Source organism: Phocoena sinus, chromosome 12 (assembly GCF_008692025.1).
Source record: "Phocoena sinus isolate mPhoSin1 chromosome 12, mPhoSin1.pri, whole genome shotgun sequence".
NCBI classification, from domain to species: domain Eukaryota; kingdom Metazoa; phylum Chordata; class Mammalia; order Artiodactyla; family Phocoenidae; genus Phocoena; species Phocoena sinus.
In genome coordinates, this window is record NC_045774.1 from 42,442,975 (window position 1) to 42,458,660 (window position 15,686).

The 15,686-nt window shown below is 43.0% G+C and overlaps 1 pseudogene; it reads right to left on the reverse strand.

The window, feature by feature from the left end:
• Positions 1 to 1,670: 1,670 nt before the first annotated feature.
• LOC116763853 lies at positions 1,671 to 1,804 on the reverse strand (annotated as a pseudogene).
• Between the last annotated feature and the right edge of the window lie 13,882 nt (positions 1,805 to 15,686).

The window sequence follows — 15,686 nt, forward strand, 5'->3', positions numbered from 1 at the left end:
TCCTGTAGATTTCACCTTCTGAAAAGTTCCTGATTCTGTCTACTTCCCGCCTTCCTCATTGTTTTCTCTTGGCTGCTTTATTCCACCAGACCTACCTAGATTACTACAGCACATCCCTGGCTTATTTCCTGTTTGCTGTCTTATTCCCTCCAAACAAATGTCCATGCTGTTTGGACGATATGGACAAATATGTCCAGTACATCCAGTGATCTGCACTGTCAGTCTAACTTGTTATCCTGCTTGTTTAAACCTCTGAGTGGCTCTGTGGCACAGAGTGCTAGCTGTGCTCCTAGGTTTATGCTCCCTTCCCCAGGATGAAGTTATAATTAGGAAAGAGTGGGTACGTTTGACAGGCTCCTTTGTTTCTTGGTGTGACTACGTGATTAGCTCTTGCCAATGGAATGTTAGCAAACATGGTGCCAGTCACCTCTAGGCCATGGATTTTAAGAAATAAATGTGGTTTGCCATGTTCTCTTCTCATCTCTTCTGGCTGGAAGCAGATAAGACCCTAGGGAGCCACAAGATGGAAGGAGTCTTAGTTTCCGAATCACCATGTGGAACAGAGCTGCCCACTGACCAGACTCTTCTGCTTCAAACTATTACATGAGCAAGAAATCATTTTCTGTTGAGTTTGAGCCAAAATGCGTATTGACATCTACCGGTTACAGCAGCTAACCCACCCAAACGAATAGACTGCTTGTGACTCTTATGAGCTATTTAAGCCCTGTAGTGTGGCTCACAAGCTCCTGCAGACGCAGCTCCTTCTTGCTTCTTCAGCCTCAGTGGGTAAGGCCTCAGGCTCTGGAGCTGGTCCACAGGGGGTTCACGTTTTAGCCCCCTCATCGGCTTTGTGACCTCGGATAAAGTACTTGAGTTCTTTCTGTTTCCCCTCCAGAAGAAGATAACATTTGTCAAGAGCTCTGAGAACTTACCCTGCTCCAGAGCTAGCTTGCCTTGCTTTCATGGATGCTGGCAGAAGACACGAGACTCCTAGGTCAGAGGAAAAGGGCTTTACCATTCGCAGCACGGCGGGTGACATGAACTTCATGTTTGTGTTGGTCCCCCTTGTCCTCCAAGATCCCCAGTGCGAATCGATGCAAGGCCAGGTTGATGCTGCACACGCAGTGCGTTCGCGTCACAGCTAAAAACCCTGAGCTTAGGAATCCCAACTCTTTTTAAATGGCTGTGAGCAAATCTGCCTGAACTTCGCTCCAGCAGGAAACATTATCCTTATTATAATAGACAAATATAATAAACAAACCTACTTCTGCTCTGGAGGAGATAAAATCTCTGTCTGCCCAGGGAGCGGTGTCTCCCAACAATATTGCCTTCTCTTTGGATTATTACAAGGACTAAATCAGTTAGCACCTAGAGCTGTTTAGAATCATGCCTGGTACATAATAAACCTTCAATAATTGAGCTGTTGTTATCATGCCTCTCTATTCCACCTGCTTCTTTTTTTCTTTTTAATTTATTTTTTATTGCGGTAACATTGGTTTATAACATTATGTAAGTTTCATGTGTACTTTATATGTCTACTTCTATATACACTACACCATGCTCACCACCAAAAACTTAGTTTCCATTTGTTACCATACAGTGGATTCCCTTTACCCTTCCCCTGTGGTAACCACTAATGTCTTCTCTGTATGTATGTTTCTGTTTTGGTTTAAAAATAATGGTTAGATGCCACGAAGTAGGTGGCAATGCTTTGACCGTATGTGTGTTGTCAGGTCCAAGGGCCTCTTCCATCCTTGTCCCTGGGTCAACGGGAGTGCTAACCTTCTCTCCTTTCATACAACACTCCACCTACTTCTCTACGTGAACCAATCTGAGCTGCTTTTACTCAAACATGTCACACTTTCTTTTGCCTCTGGGCCTTCAAACTGATTCCTGTGTCTGGAGTATTCAACCCCGCCACTCACCCCGTTCCTGCTTTTCCCTCACTTCTGTCCCCACCCATGAGCTTAGGTGCCCCTGCTCTGTGCTCACACCTCCGCTTACTCTCTTTCCCTCTCCTAGAACACTTGGCAACCCTCAGTGTTGATGTTGTTTACATTTCTTAAACTCCCCTGGAATGTAAGCTCTGGGAGGCTAGAGAAAATATGAAGCAGCAGAAAGGGCTCTGGCTAGCTTAAGGAAAAGGGAGAATTTATTGCAAGTTTTCTGAGTTAGCTCATGCGATCAGAGCTGGAGTTGAACAACCAAGAACATGGGAAGGGAAGGGCCAGGTGATCTCCAGCAACCTCAGCAGGGGGTGTCCACAGATCCATTTACTTAACTCAGCTTTGATGATTCCCAGGGTTGAGGTGTATCTTTTCCAAATTTCAAACATTAGAAACAGAATCTGAATTCAGCTTGTGTTAGGTGATCACCCTGGATAAGTCAGCTATGGTCAGTGGATGGAGTTACATAATACAGATGTGGCCATTGGAGACCGTTCCCAATGTAAACACATTAAACTGGGCCAGTCACTCCCAAGGATTGTCTACCGCTGGGAATATGCCCAACATGCCCTTTATTCCTGACGCCAGGCTTGGTGCCTCCAATTGTTTCCCCCATTGCAGTAGGACTATTCTGGTATTAAGTTATTCTCTCTCAGCTTTAAACCCACTCTCTTTACTCTCTCTTTAGTGACACTGGGGCTGGGTCTCTGCAAACCACATTTCTGCCCTGCTAGATGGATCCCTGCAAGGCTCCGGCAGTGGGGGCATAAGAAGCAGCCTGCAAGGCTGGAGGTGGGAGAAGGGACTTGCTTCTTCCTGGCGGCTTCCTGTTTTTGTTGGTGTGACTCACCCACCTTGCTTCTTCACCCAGCTGTGCCAGTTCGTTCCAGCAGCAGCATTTGAATCCAGTTTGCACTCTTTACAATACTCACAGAATTACTCTCATCACGCCCACTGATACCAGCACCGGCCAAGCAATGCCCCCTCCGAGTGTGGGAGCCACACAGGTCCTCTCCTCTGTGTGCGGAGACACCGACGCCAGCTGAGCAGCACGCTTCCTTAATGTTTGGTGGTCTCCCAAAGCTCAGAACCTGCCCCCCACCAGAGCTCAGAGATACCAATACCAGCTGAGTAGGACTCTCTCCTCAAGGGCCTGAGTTTCAGCTCCAAGGGGCTCTTTCTCCAGGCTTCTGCATCTTGGCAACCTCTTCTCCCTGTATCCCCAACCCTAGGGATAGCAGCTGCTTTCTATAGTTCCCACCCTGTGATACTGTTTTCATTTATCTGGCTAATAACTCTTTACATTAAACTCTATTAAAATAACTGGTATGATTTTTTCCTGGCTGGACCCGGACTGATATATGGGATGATTTTTCTAAAATAGAAATCTGATCTGATTTCCATTTTGCTTAAAATGCTTCAGTGATAACACCAATGTTCATATCGGCACTATTCATAATAGCCAAAAGATAGAGACAACCCAAATGTCCATTGACAGACAAATTGCATAAACGAAATGTGGTATATCCATCCATACCGGGATGTTGTTTAGCCTTAAAAGGAATGAAATTCTGATACAAGCTGCACCTTGGATAAACTTGGAAAACATTATGTATGTGAAATAAGCCAGACACAAAATGACACATATTGTATAAGTCCACCTGTATGAGATACTCAGACTAGGCAAATCCATAGAGACAAAGTAAAACGGAGGTTACCAGGGGCTGGGGGACTGGGGGAAGGGGGCGTTATTGTCTATCAGGTACAGAGTTTCTGTTTGGGATGACGGAAAATATTCTGGAAATTGATAGTGGAAATTGATTGTGAATGTACTTCACGCCACTGAATTGTATCTTAAAAATGGTTAAAATAGTAAATCTCATGTTAGGTATTTTGCTACCATGAAAAAATGACCAAAAGCAAAAACCGAATAACGCTTTAGTGGCTCTCATTGATGAAATTGGTTTGGTGAGGAAAAGGATGTGAAGGTGTGCTTCGGGCTTTTCCTGAGCGATATCGGGCTGTGGTGCTGCCCTGGCTTATGCACCTGCCGTCGTAATCGGCGGGATCCCCCCTTCCATCCCAGCAGAGCCTAACAGCCGGATGGGATCTAATACCACCATATGCAGCATTCTCGGCAGGGCTGCTTTTCTCTCTCCATTTAAGCAGTGCTTTTAGGACCTTCTAAAATCATCTGTGCTTAATGCCTTCCCACCAGGCAGTGCATTTACTGCAATTGTTTCTCTCTCAGCCTCAACTGGACTTTCGCATGGACATTCTTATCAACTCACTTTTTTTTTTTTTTCCTAGTTTTTGGCTGCGCCTCGAGGCACACAGGATCTTAGTTCCCCTACCAGGGATTGAATCTGTGCCCCCAGCAGTGGAAGCGTGGTTTCTTAACCACTGGACAGTCAGGGAAGTCCTTCGCTCTTTGATTCAAGATGACCACCCATTTAGTGTTTCTCTTTTTGTCACAGTGTTGAAATTCTAAGTTTCAATGGTCAGAAAACTCCTCACCATTATATGAAGAAGCAGGAGGCAGAAGAACCATGTAAGTGAAGTATCTCTGACCTAGTGCTTTGTTTGCCTTATAAGAGTTCATTTTAACCTAGAAGATTTGGGAACATAGATTGTCCTAACATCCTCAACGGATGGAAGATAATGGGATGATAATAGACAGTTCCAGGCTCAGAAGGTTTTTTTTTTTCCCCGTTATCAATTCTCTTCTTAATGTCCTATTTCAGCGAAGGAAGTCTCAGTGGTACTAATAAGATTTCCTCTCTCTCTTTCTCTGTCAAGGAATGAGTACAATTTAGATATTTTGCCTGAGCAAAATAATATCAGCAAATGTGAAACCAGCCTGATACTTTCATTTTCTTGTGGAGGCGTATCAAGATCTGCGAGCTAGCTGTCAGAGACTGTGAATCTAAGTAATCTTCCTCAAAGCTCTGTCTAATCTCTCTCTCCCCAGCTCATTGAAGGCCCATGTCCCCTGCTAAATTCAATGTTAGGTTAATTGGATTGGCTGTGTAATATGCGACTGAGATTATCTCCATAAAGTTTATTTATAAGTTTTACTGCCTACATAGTGACAGAGCGAGATAATACATTTTTTAAATGACTACTGTAGTTAATATTCCCTAAAGAAGAAAATGTGTTTCGGGTATTTGGATTTATTAAGGAAAGGAAAATAGAGTCACAAGACAGAAAAAGAAGAGAGAGAGACAGAGGGAGGTAGGGAGAGGCAACACCATTTAACTCCTAAAACAAGGGTTGGATTTTGGACGACCTCTGAGGAGACTATTTCCTGGACCTTTTTGCCACAGTGCATCAAGGCATGCTGAGTGACACATAATGATACAGAGAAGGAACAAAGTGCATTTTCAACATCATATCTGCGGCCATTGTCCAGACTCCCCTTACGTTCTGTTACCCATGCAGTGGATGCTCGCAGAAGGCAATCAGAGGGATGTGTGAGTCTAGGGGAGGAGTGGTGCATTCTTCTCCAGCCCTGGGACACAGGGGCAGACACCGCGGGACAGGTCTGACGTGGCAGGGGGCTGCGTGACTCCCCAGTAGACCAGTGGCAATGCCTGGTGGCCATGGACTGCAGCTCTTCCATTCACTCGCTCTAAGAGCTCTGACAAGTCCCAGGGTCTTTGTGTGTCTCTGTTTTCCTCTCTGTACGGTGGGGATGAAAAATACCTGCCTCGCAGTACTATTTTGCGAATTCAAGGAGATAATACACAAAGATCTTAGACCAGTGCCTAGCGCGTACTAAACATTTAATCATTGTTAACTACTTTTACTAGCACTCTTCTCTCAAACTCAGAGCCTCAGGGGACTGGTGCTGAAGATGGCCACAAATAGTTGCATGAGAAAGGAAAAGGGAGGGACTGTCAGGGCCTTGGAGAGAAGGAGGAAAGCACCACAGTCCTGCCTCGGGATGGGCCTGGTACCAGTCGTTCAACCTGCACAGAGTGCAGCTCATCTGCAGACTCTTACTTTCTAAGTCCTCCAGGCAATGCAGTCTAATGTGAAAAATGTGGCTAGAGCTGGTGTAATTGGGCAAGAAGAGGCATCGTTTCCACCCAGCCTGTGTAGTTGTGGAGATGGCAGAGGGTAGAGGGTAACAGAACGGATTTTGGAACCAAAGTGTGTAGGTTTCTATCCAGCACCACCAGCTATTAGCCGAGTTCATTGACGAGTTGCTTTTAAAAAAATGGGGATCATGATACTATCTACCTTGTACAGTTGTTATGAGGATTAAATGAGTTAATAATTGAAAAACATTGAAGGTATTTCCTGGAACACAGTAAGTGCCATGTAAACATCTATAGCTGAAGAAGTTTACAGTAATTGTCATTTCCGTGTGAGTTTAATGCTATTATGTATCTGCAGCGTCAGCTCTTGCATGGAATTTAGGGTGGAAACATTCACCAATGCAACCGCGTTTCTGATTACCTGGGATGTGGTTTTCAGGTTCTGTAAAGATGGTGAATCAAGCACACAGAGTGTACATGATTCACTGGTAAACATTTAAGGTGTTTCCCAAACATGGAAACAGAAAGAAAAGGGAGAAGGGACAACACTGCCTAGTGATAATGAACCAGATGGTTATAAAAAGCATAGAGTGCCTTCAGGGGGCAGAAAAGGAGAAAGCACAGAAGAGGCTCAATGAGAGGGAAGGTAGTCACCGTAGCCGGGAGAAGGAGTCGTTGGGCAAAATGGCTTAAACCTCTTTTTGACGCAGCAAGACGGAATTGCTCTAATGAGACGGTTGCAGACACGGCGAGGCATATGCTTGCCCCCTTTCCCTTCTTCTCCCTCCCATGATGCCTTTATATTTTTAGCCTGTGGGGTTGGAATGATGAATGCCCAAGTGGAAATAGTGTTGGAAGGAGATTTTTCTTGGCAAAATGGCCGCAAGGGCTGCCAAGTATTTTCTAAGATGTAAACAAATCATCCACCCTCATCAGGGAAAGCTTAACACTGTATTCCCAAGTTACTGTAGGATTTTCACCTGCTGTCATTTGCAATGCGAATTCCCCCCCATCATCATAAAGTTTACAACCATTAAGCAATCCATGACTCAGAGAAATCATTAGTGTCCCAGCTGCTAGAATCAAATAATTGGGCAGAAAATAGTAAATAAAAACCACCTACTATGAACAGTGGAAGGCTACAGTGGAAGTGGCACTGGTTTGTGGGTTTGGAGTTTCTCTTGGTTATGCCACCCACTGCCCTTGGTATATCTCTGTTTTCACAGTTGTAAGAGAAAGGTGTGGGATTAAATGATGCTTGAGATTCCTTCTTGCTCTGAATCCTACAATCTAGTGTAAAGTGTGATTCTAGGCTACTTTGGCCAGAAAGCAGCTCTGTCTTTATATTTATGATAAAAACCTTCCAGAATTTCTTCACCTCCTCTCCTATCTTTTGGAGGGTCCCTTTCCACCTGAGTCACACAGTTATTGCCCTTACCATGCCTCACAGCTTTCTACTACAGTGTATGGATTCTCCCTCTCGACAGACTTCACAGGCTTGCTATGCTCTGGAATGTATCCTGTTTGACATACTATCTCCATTTCTCTTAACTTCAGCTCAACCTAAATTCACCTGTCTTGCAGCTTCCTTCCCCGGAGCCATACTCTCAGCTAGATAGCTTAAAAAATTATGTATTCCGGGCTTCCCTGATGGCACAGTGGTTGAGAGTCCGCCTGCCGATGCAGGGGACACGGGTTCGTGCCCTGGTCTGGGAAGATCCCACATGCGGCAGAGCGGCTGGGCCTGTGAGCCATGGCCGCTGAGCCTGTGTGTCCGGAGCCTGTGCTCTGCAACGGGAGAGGCCACAACAGTGAGAGGCCTGCGTACAGCCAAAAAAATTAGTTAATTAATTAAAAAACTTATTCCATCTAAAAAAAAAATGGTTCTGAAAAACCAAAGTGCAGGACAGGAATAAAGACGCAGACGTAGAAAACGGACTTGAGGACACAGGGAGGGGAAAGGTAAGGTAGGACAAAGTGAGAGAGTGGCATGGACATATATACACTACCAAATGTAAAATAGATAGCTAGTGGGAAGCAGCCGCATAGCACAGGGAGATCAGCTCTGTGCTTTATGACCACCTAGAGGGGTGGGATAGGGAGGGTGGGAGGGAGGCTCAAGAGGAAGGGGATATGGGGATATATGTATATGTATAGCTGATTCACTTTGTTATACAGCAGAAACTAACACAGCAACGTAAAGCAATTATACTCCAATGAAGATGTTAAAAAATATATGTATTCCAAAAAATATTCCTCTTTTAGCAGAAGATATCTGCCTTTCCATATGGACTTAATCCAAAGGAATGGTAGGAATTTCAGTGACCACAAATGACGGGCAGATACTTACACCCAGAACCTTTGGGAGTCCCAACTCACACTCATGGCCAACTGCCTACATGTAAAGTCTACTTATATCTTCAGGAAATTCAATTCAAGGACCATATATCAGTCACCAGATATTTACATTTTATTGTCCTAGGCTCTGGTGCAGTGAAAGGTATATCACTAAGGTAAATAGGACAGTTCCTTCTTATAAGAAGCTTAAGCCTTTGTAGAGCTACAGAATTTTTTTTTTATCTTAAAGGATAGCTTTACAAATTTTTTATTGTGGAAAAATATACATAATATTCACAACATAAAATTTATCGTTTTACCCATTTTTAAGTGCACATTCAGTAGCACTAGGTACAGTCACGTTGTTGTGATAATAGTTTTATTCCCAAGAACTTATTTATTTATTGGGAGCCATAAGTTTGAGTGTATAAAACTGAGTAAGTTATAGTTCACACCTTGTAGGTGTGACTTAGCTGAACAAATAAATGTGATATAAACTGGTCTAGAATTTTGTCAGCCTGCCTGCCTTCCTACTCTCCTTCCTTCCTTTCTTCTCTCTCTCTCTTCCTTCCATTCCCACTCTGTTCCTAAAATGGTCTAAAGTGGATTACAAAGCTACATACAATATAACAGGGTGAAATAAATGGAAATCTGTCAGGGAACATAAGGGTGGGAAAGTGAGATGGAGCCATGTGTGAGGTGAGTTCAGAAGACACATGACTTGGAGTCCTATAAACACATTATATACAGGCTTCAAATTTTATTCTATCCCTCCCAGAGCCAGTTTAGCAGAGAAATTTGATCCATTACAAGATTCACCGTATCCTGACCGGGACATCAAACAAAAACAGGTGTTCAAGAGCACACAGCTTTTCTTGATACCGAGATCAGAGGAAAGTTCTCCTGTGGGTTGTACTTGAGAGGATGTGTGCGGTATGATGAACCACATCCATCCGTCAGTCTACACAGCAATGAATCACTATGGACTGTCTCTTATTAACAACCTCCAATGCAGCCTAATGGCATTGCCCAAATGGTCAGTTCAGTAAAAAAGTGTTGTTCCAGTGCTCAGGTCTTTACTGGGCTGGCCTAATCCAGGGGTGGATTTTAGAGGGTCTATGGTGGACTAGGTATGCACAGTCTTTAAGGTGGTCTCAGCTGGGGCACCTGGGCACATCCCCAGGTTGAATGCCTGTACTTCAACAACCTCCTCTATTTACCTCAGTGCGCCTTGCAAATGTTATCATTGTCTGTGTGTCTGACATGAGAAAAGTGGGGAAGTATCATTTGGGGCTGCTCTAGTTTGTGATGTGGAAGTCTCATCACCTACACCTAAGAGACTGCTGAGCTCTGAATATGTAAGTGGGAAGGTCTGGTGGTGTGACCTGCTGTTCCCAAAGTGGTATTAAACATAAGCTAAATGGAGGAGAATCAGATCACAGGGATTTTTAGCTAAAAGGATTGATCTATTTCTTCTCATCTTGAGTCTCAATATAAGTGCCATCGTGGTTTCAGTTCTAGTCAGACAGAAATGCCCAGGTTCTCCATAGAGCCCATGACGATTAGCCCACTTGTCATGATTTTTGGCTGTTGAGCATTTCTAGTGTGGGGAAGTCCCTCATTGGAAGAGTCTTTGTGATGATGGGAACCACTGGAGAAACCACGAGCTGGGGGACCCCCAACTCTTTCTTGCACATGACTTGGCCAAGTGTACATTCAAACTTTAAATCTTAAGTGGTACAGAGATGAAGAGACTGTGAGATTTGTTTTTCAGTAGTTGTGGCGGTGGTTTAGCAGCATTGTCTACAACTGGTGACAGTGTCCAGTGGCGGCTGAGTCAAGTGGCCATAGAGGTATTCAGCAGTGACAGCAGTAGTTCCTATCTGACGAAGTCTTTACCTTGGGTTTACCTGTTTTGTGAGCCTAGTTCTCCAGCCTTCTTTTTTTTTTTTTTTGCGGTACGCGGGCCTCTCACTGTTGTGACCTCTCCCGTTGCGGAGCACAGGCTCCGGAGGCACAGGCTCAGCGGCCATGGCTCACGGGCCCAGCCGCTCCGCGGCATGTGGGATCCTCCCGGATCGGGGCACGAACCCATGTCCCCTGCATCAGCAGGCGGACTCTCAACCACTGCGCCACCAGGGAAGCCCCTCTCCAGCCTTCTTATTGGGCTTCTGAGTTGCCCAATATTTTTTCCAATAATTCCCTTATTGCTTAAGGTAGTCAGGTTGTAATAAAGACTCTTGATGATATAGCCAACTGATTCCTTCTCATGCAACTAAAAGCTAAAGAAAAGGTGACTTTAGTCTGGATCAGTGTCTCCAGAAAGTGATACAGAGGTCAGCCATGATCCAGGAGTTAGTACCAAATGACCCATGCCTGCCATACCTACCCATAACACACAGGCCAGAGAAACCTAACCTTGTAATAGGGCAGGAAACATTGGAGATAGAACATTTGGTTAGCTCAATAGGTTTTTAATTTATGGACTTTAAAAAAATGAGATACCTTCTACTCTGGATTTAACTTGAGAGGCCCACATCTATAGAGTTGATAAAGGCAAAACAAATAATCAAAATCAGGGTCCCACATTGACAGTGGTCTTTGAACACCTCTAGGGGGCTGAAACTCATCCTCCAGAAGATTACAGTCAGCCTGAGCTTACTAATCAAGTGGAAAATCCTGGCCTGGAGAACAAGCATCCAAAGATCAAGACGTGCTACCCCCAAAATACAGCACCTTGGCGTGTTGAATACAGCACCTTGGCGTGTTGGATACAGCACCTTGGCGTGTTGGATACAGCACCTTGGCGTGTTGGATACAGCACCTTGGCGTGTTGTTGAATACAGCACCTTGGCGTGTTGAATACAGCACCTTGGCGTGTTGAATGTTTCAAGTTGGAGGAATTTGAGAAACGGCAGGTGCAGGAAGGTCTTTCTGATCTTCTCCTGAAGCGGGTCATAAAAGCTTCCTGTGAGAGCTGCCCTTCACTCTTCAGCAAACCCAGCGTAGAGACACTCAGGTTGAGCCATTCTTTTGGGGTCATCATTTCCTTACAAAGTCTCCCGTGTCATGTAAAATTTACATCAAGTGAATTCGTCTGTTTTTCTCTTTTTAATCTGTTTCTTGTAATAGGGGTCCCTGTAGAGAACTTAGAAGTGTAGAGCAAAAAGATATTTTTCTGCCCCTACAAATTATAACATCCAGATATTGGCTGTAATTTGGGAAGCTGGAAGAGCAATTCTCCCATATGTGAACTTAGGCCTGAACTTCTAGGAATTTTCCTACCATATTTATAAGTACGGCTGTGGCTGTGTAACTCCAATCATTGGCTCCCTTTTCCCATGGTCTTCTCCTTTGTGTGTCTCTCTGCCTTCTCTTCTGACTCTTATAAGGACATTTGTCGTTGAATTAAGGGCCTCCCCTTAATTCAAGTAATCAGAGATGACTTCCTCTCAAGATCTTTAATTACATCTGCAAAGACCTGTTTTCCAAATCAGGTCACCTTCACAGGTTCTGGGTGGATGTGTCTTTTGGACGGACCACCATTTAACCCACTACAGCACCATTCCGTCCCCCAGACCTAGGCTTCCACGTAAATGCCAGGCGGTGTCTGTTGGTGCCTAAGCTGACCTCTGAGCTGACGGGGGCTGGTGTGGCTGTTTGGGTTCAGTGGCAGCTCCCAGAGGCTGTGCTGCCTTTCCCCGCAGTCCCCACCTCCTGGAAGAACCAGTGAGGTGAAGCTTGGGAGCAGTGTAGCTCATCCTGTCTTCATGCCCAACAGAGGTTTTTCATGCTCAACTCCCCGCACTGCAAAATAGAAAGGAAAACTCGTTATGCCCCTATTTTCTAAAGACACTCATTCCTGCTTTTATTTACAGCCTTGAAAATTTCTCATTAGTTCTTATTTCTGTGGTTGTTTCTTTTAGAGGTTTTCCATGTTTATGCATGGGAAGAAATTCATTCAGTATCTCAGGCATTTTAGAATTTAATTCCAACCTGCCACTATTATTTTGTTTCACATTGTTTATGAGCCCAATCTCTTTTTGACTTTTAAGCACGATGATGATACCTGGCTCTCCTTCTCCTCCATGCCTGGGTCATATATATGTTTTTTATCTTGAAACTAACTCCTGAAAAATGAGATTGACTGTAATGTGCACCCACATTCCTTTTTTTTCAGAGGAAGTTGCAATATCTGATGTCTTAATATGCAATATCAAGCGTTCCTTAAATTATTCTCTCAAGAGGTAGAAGAGGATGTGGAAATTATAGTCAGCTCTCGACTGCAGTCTCCGCGTTTTCCTGTTCCCTAGAAACTGTCAGGGGTAGCTTGAAGAAGGGAGAGGAATCAAAACTCACATCAGCCAACTTTGCTACTTGTGAAGCTCTCTGGAAAAATATCTTGGGAGAAAAAACCTGGAGTTGTCGACTAACATGAGGTGTGTAGGGTGTTCTATGAATTTCGCTCTTCCTGAACCGTTCAGACCCATACATCAGATGACAGCAAGTCAGGCATCATTTTGATAATCTGATTTTGAAAATTCCTAATAGACTCTAAAGTCAGAATGTGGGGACATTATGAAGGACATTAGAAATTATGAAACGTTTGCCCATTATTTATTTCCACTCATTCCTGGTTCACATGAGATTTGCTACTTTTCTTTCTGGAAGATGATTATCTCCTAGCATGATGTCAGAGTGTCTGGGGCTAACATCGAGGAATCACAAAAGTAATGAAAATGCTTTTTTAAAATTCACATTTTAGAATTCTTATTGAATTTTTTCAGAACGTTGTTTTTCAATATGAGGGTGCATTTATTTCATAATGAAAGTCAAGCAGTCCAGCTCTCAACTGCTTTTCCTTAATACTGCTAAAAGGTAATCAACTTCAGTTCATATAACTAGAAAATCTTTCTTCTTTGAGCTTTTCCCCCAGACTTTGTCATTTAGGGAAAAGATTCAATCCCAGCCTATTAGATCTCAGACTGCCTATGGCAGGACTGTAATCATTGGTTTTTAGCATGAAAGAACATGCATGTTTCAGACATTATTGTTTCCAGAAGGTACAAGAGAATCTGGAAAGAGCTATTCCATAAGGACATTTCATATTGTGGTCAGGAAAATCCCTAATTATTTCAGTTAATTTTTACATTCCTTTTATTCAAAAATAAGTTGCAAGTTTGTTATTGACTAGGGTCAGAACATGCTACCCCAGAACACGACATGTTGATATATTGCATATTTTAAGCTGAAAGAGTTTGATAAAATGTCAGGAAGCAGGAAGGTCTGTGTGACCTTCCCCTGTGCTTCTCCATCTTTGAGAAGTGTCCTCCTCACACCCTGGGAAAAGGAACATGCCTATCTCTAAGATAGAGAGAGAAGAGTCCAAGTCAACAGGCCTAAGTTTCCCCAGTTTATCACAATTAGCTCATACCTTCTTCTTTTTAAGTCACAAACACTTTTTTCTTTTTACTTCTTATTTTTAAATAATTATGTATTCACCAGAAGTTGATGAGAAGTCCCATATACCCTTAACCTAGTTCTCCCCAATGGTTACATATTTAAAAATTTTTTTTTCTTTAAATTTTATTTTTTTATTGAAGTATGGTTGATTTATAATGTGTTAGTTTCAGGTGTATAGCAAAGTGATTCAGTAATCACAGCAAAGTGATTCAGTGTATACATATGTATATATATTACTGAATCACTTTGCTGTATATATACATATATACATATACATATTCTATATATTTCTTTTTCAGATTCTTTTCCCTTATAGGTTATTACAAAATATTGAGTAGAGTTCCCTGTGCTATAGAGTAGGTCATTGTTGCTTATCTGTTTTATATATAGTACTGTGTTGGTTATCTATTGTACATATAGTAGTGTGTATATGTTAATCCCAAACTCCTAATTTAGCCCTCATTCCCCCCCCCACTTCCCCTTTGGTGACCATAAGTTTGTTTTCTATGTCTGTGGGTCTATTTCTGTTTTGTAGATAAGTTCATTTGTATCATAATTTTAGATTCCACATATAAGCCCTATCGTATGATATTTGTCTTTCTCTGTCTGGCTTGCTTCACTTGGTATAGCTCATGCCTCCTTTGTCTCATCATATTTCTCCACAGATATCCACTCTTCATCTAACCTAGCATGAAAACACTCAGGCTTTAACCACTTCTTCAATTCTTCATTTCTTGAGGAAGGCTCCCGTGTCATGTAAAACATGTTAAATAAACTTGTATTCTTTCCTCCTGTTACTATGCCTTTGTCATGTTAACTTTCAGACCCAGCCAGTGACCCTAAGAGAGTCAAGGAAAACTTTTTCCTCCCCTACAACATCAAAGGTTAGTTCATGTTTTATTAAACAAGTGTTCAAGTCCATTGCCACCAGGCCCAAGATAAATGATTTTCTGGTTTTCCTTTTTTTGGAGTTAATGTTCTATCTCAGTCATTTCTTTAAGAGACAGTGTTCATCATCACTGTTGTCTAACTTCATATTTTCATCCAGGAATTTTTACCACTTCCCTAAAGATAGTTCTCTTTTTGCCCAGACTTAGATAAATAGCCATGGATCTATAGTCCAAAGTCACTCATTCACTTCTCTATATATTAATATTTGTGAAGGGGTTGAATATTTTTAACAGCTGTATCTCTGGCTTAATAAAAATACTTCCTACTGATTGTGAGCCAGGTTTTGTTTATCAAAGATGTCTAAGGTCATACCAGGAGCATAAATGCTATTAAAATCCTACCTTGGAGAGTCAGAATGTTCCCAGTGAATTTCTTCCTCCTTAATCTGCTCAGAGCCAGTTTATGTTGCTTCAAACAAAACAAGTCCCTAATATTTTTTCTAGGCTTACAGAGTTTATACTCTAGTGGAGAATATAGTAATAAACACAACAAGACGTTATTTTAAATAGCAGGAGGTATTATGAAGAAACTAAACCAGGGTAACGGAAAAGCGTGAGACTGGGGTTAGGGTGATCAAAGCAGGCCCTTTGGGGAGGCAGCACATGAGCTGCAACCTTAACGTGAAGCACCAGAACTGCAGTGAAGGGGGAGCATATCCTGCTCAGAGGACGTGAGGGCCTCGTGGTAAGAACGGGCTTGGTCTGTTGGAGAAAGAGACACAGGTGTGGTGAGTGAGTGATGGGAGAGTAGAAACACATGCCCTTGTAAAGCTTCTAGGCAGGATCCAGGTCTGGTGGGTCCTGAGAACCGGGCAAGGCGTTTGAATATTATTCTAACAGCTCTTGGGAGAGACTGGAGGGGTTCATACAGGGAAATAACAGGCTGTAATTTACATTTTAGAAAGATCTCTCTAAGTAGAGTTGTAGGGGTAGAGAGGCGAGGGCAC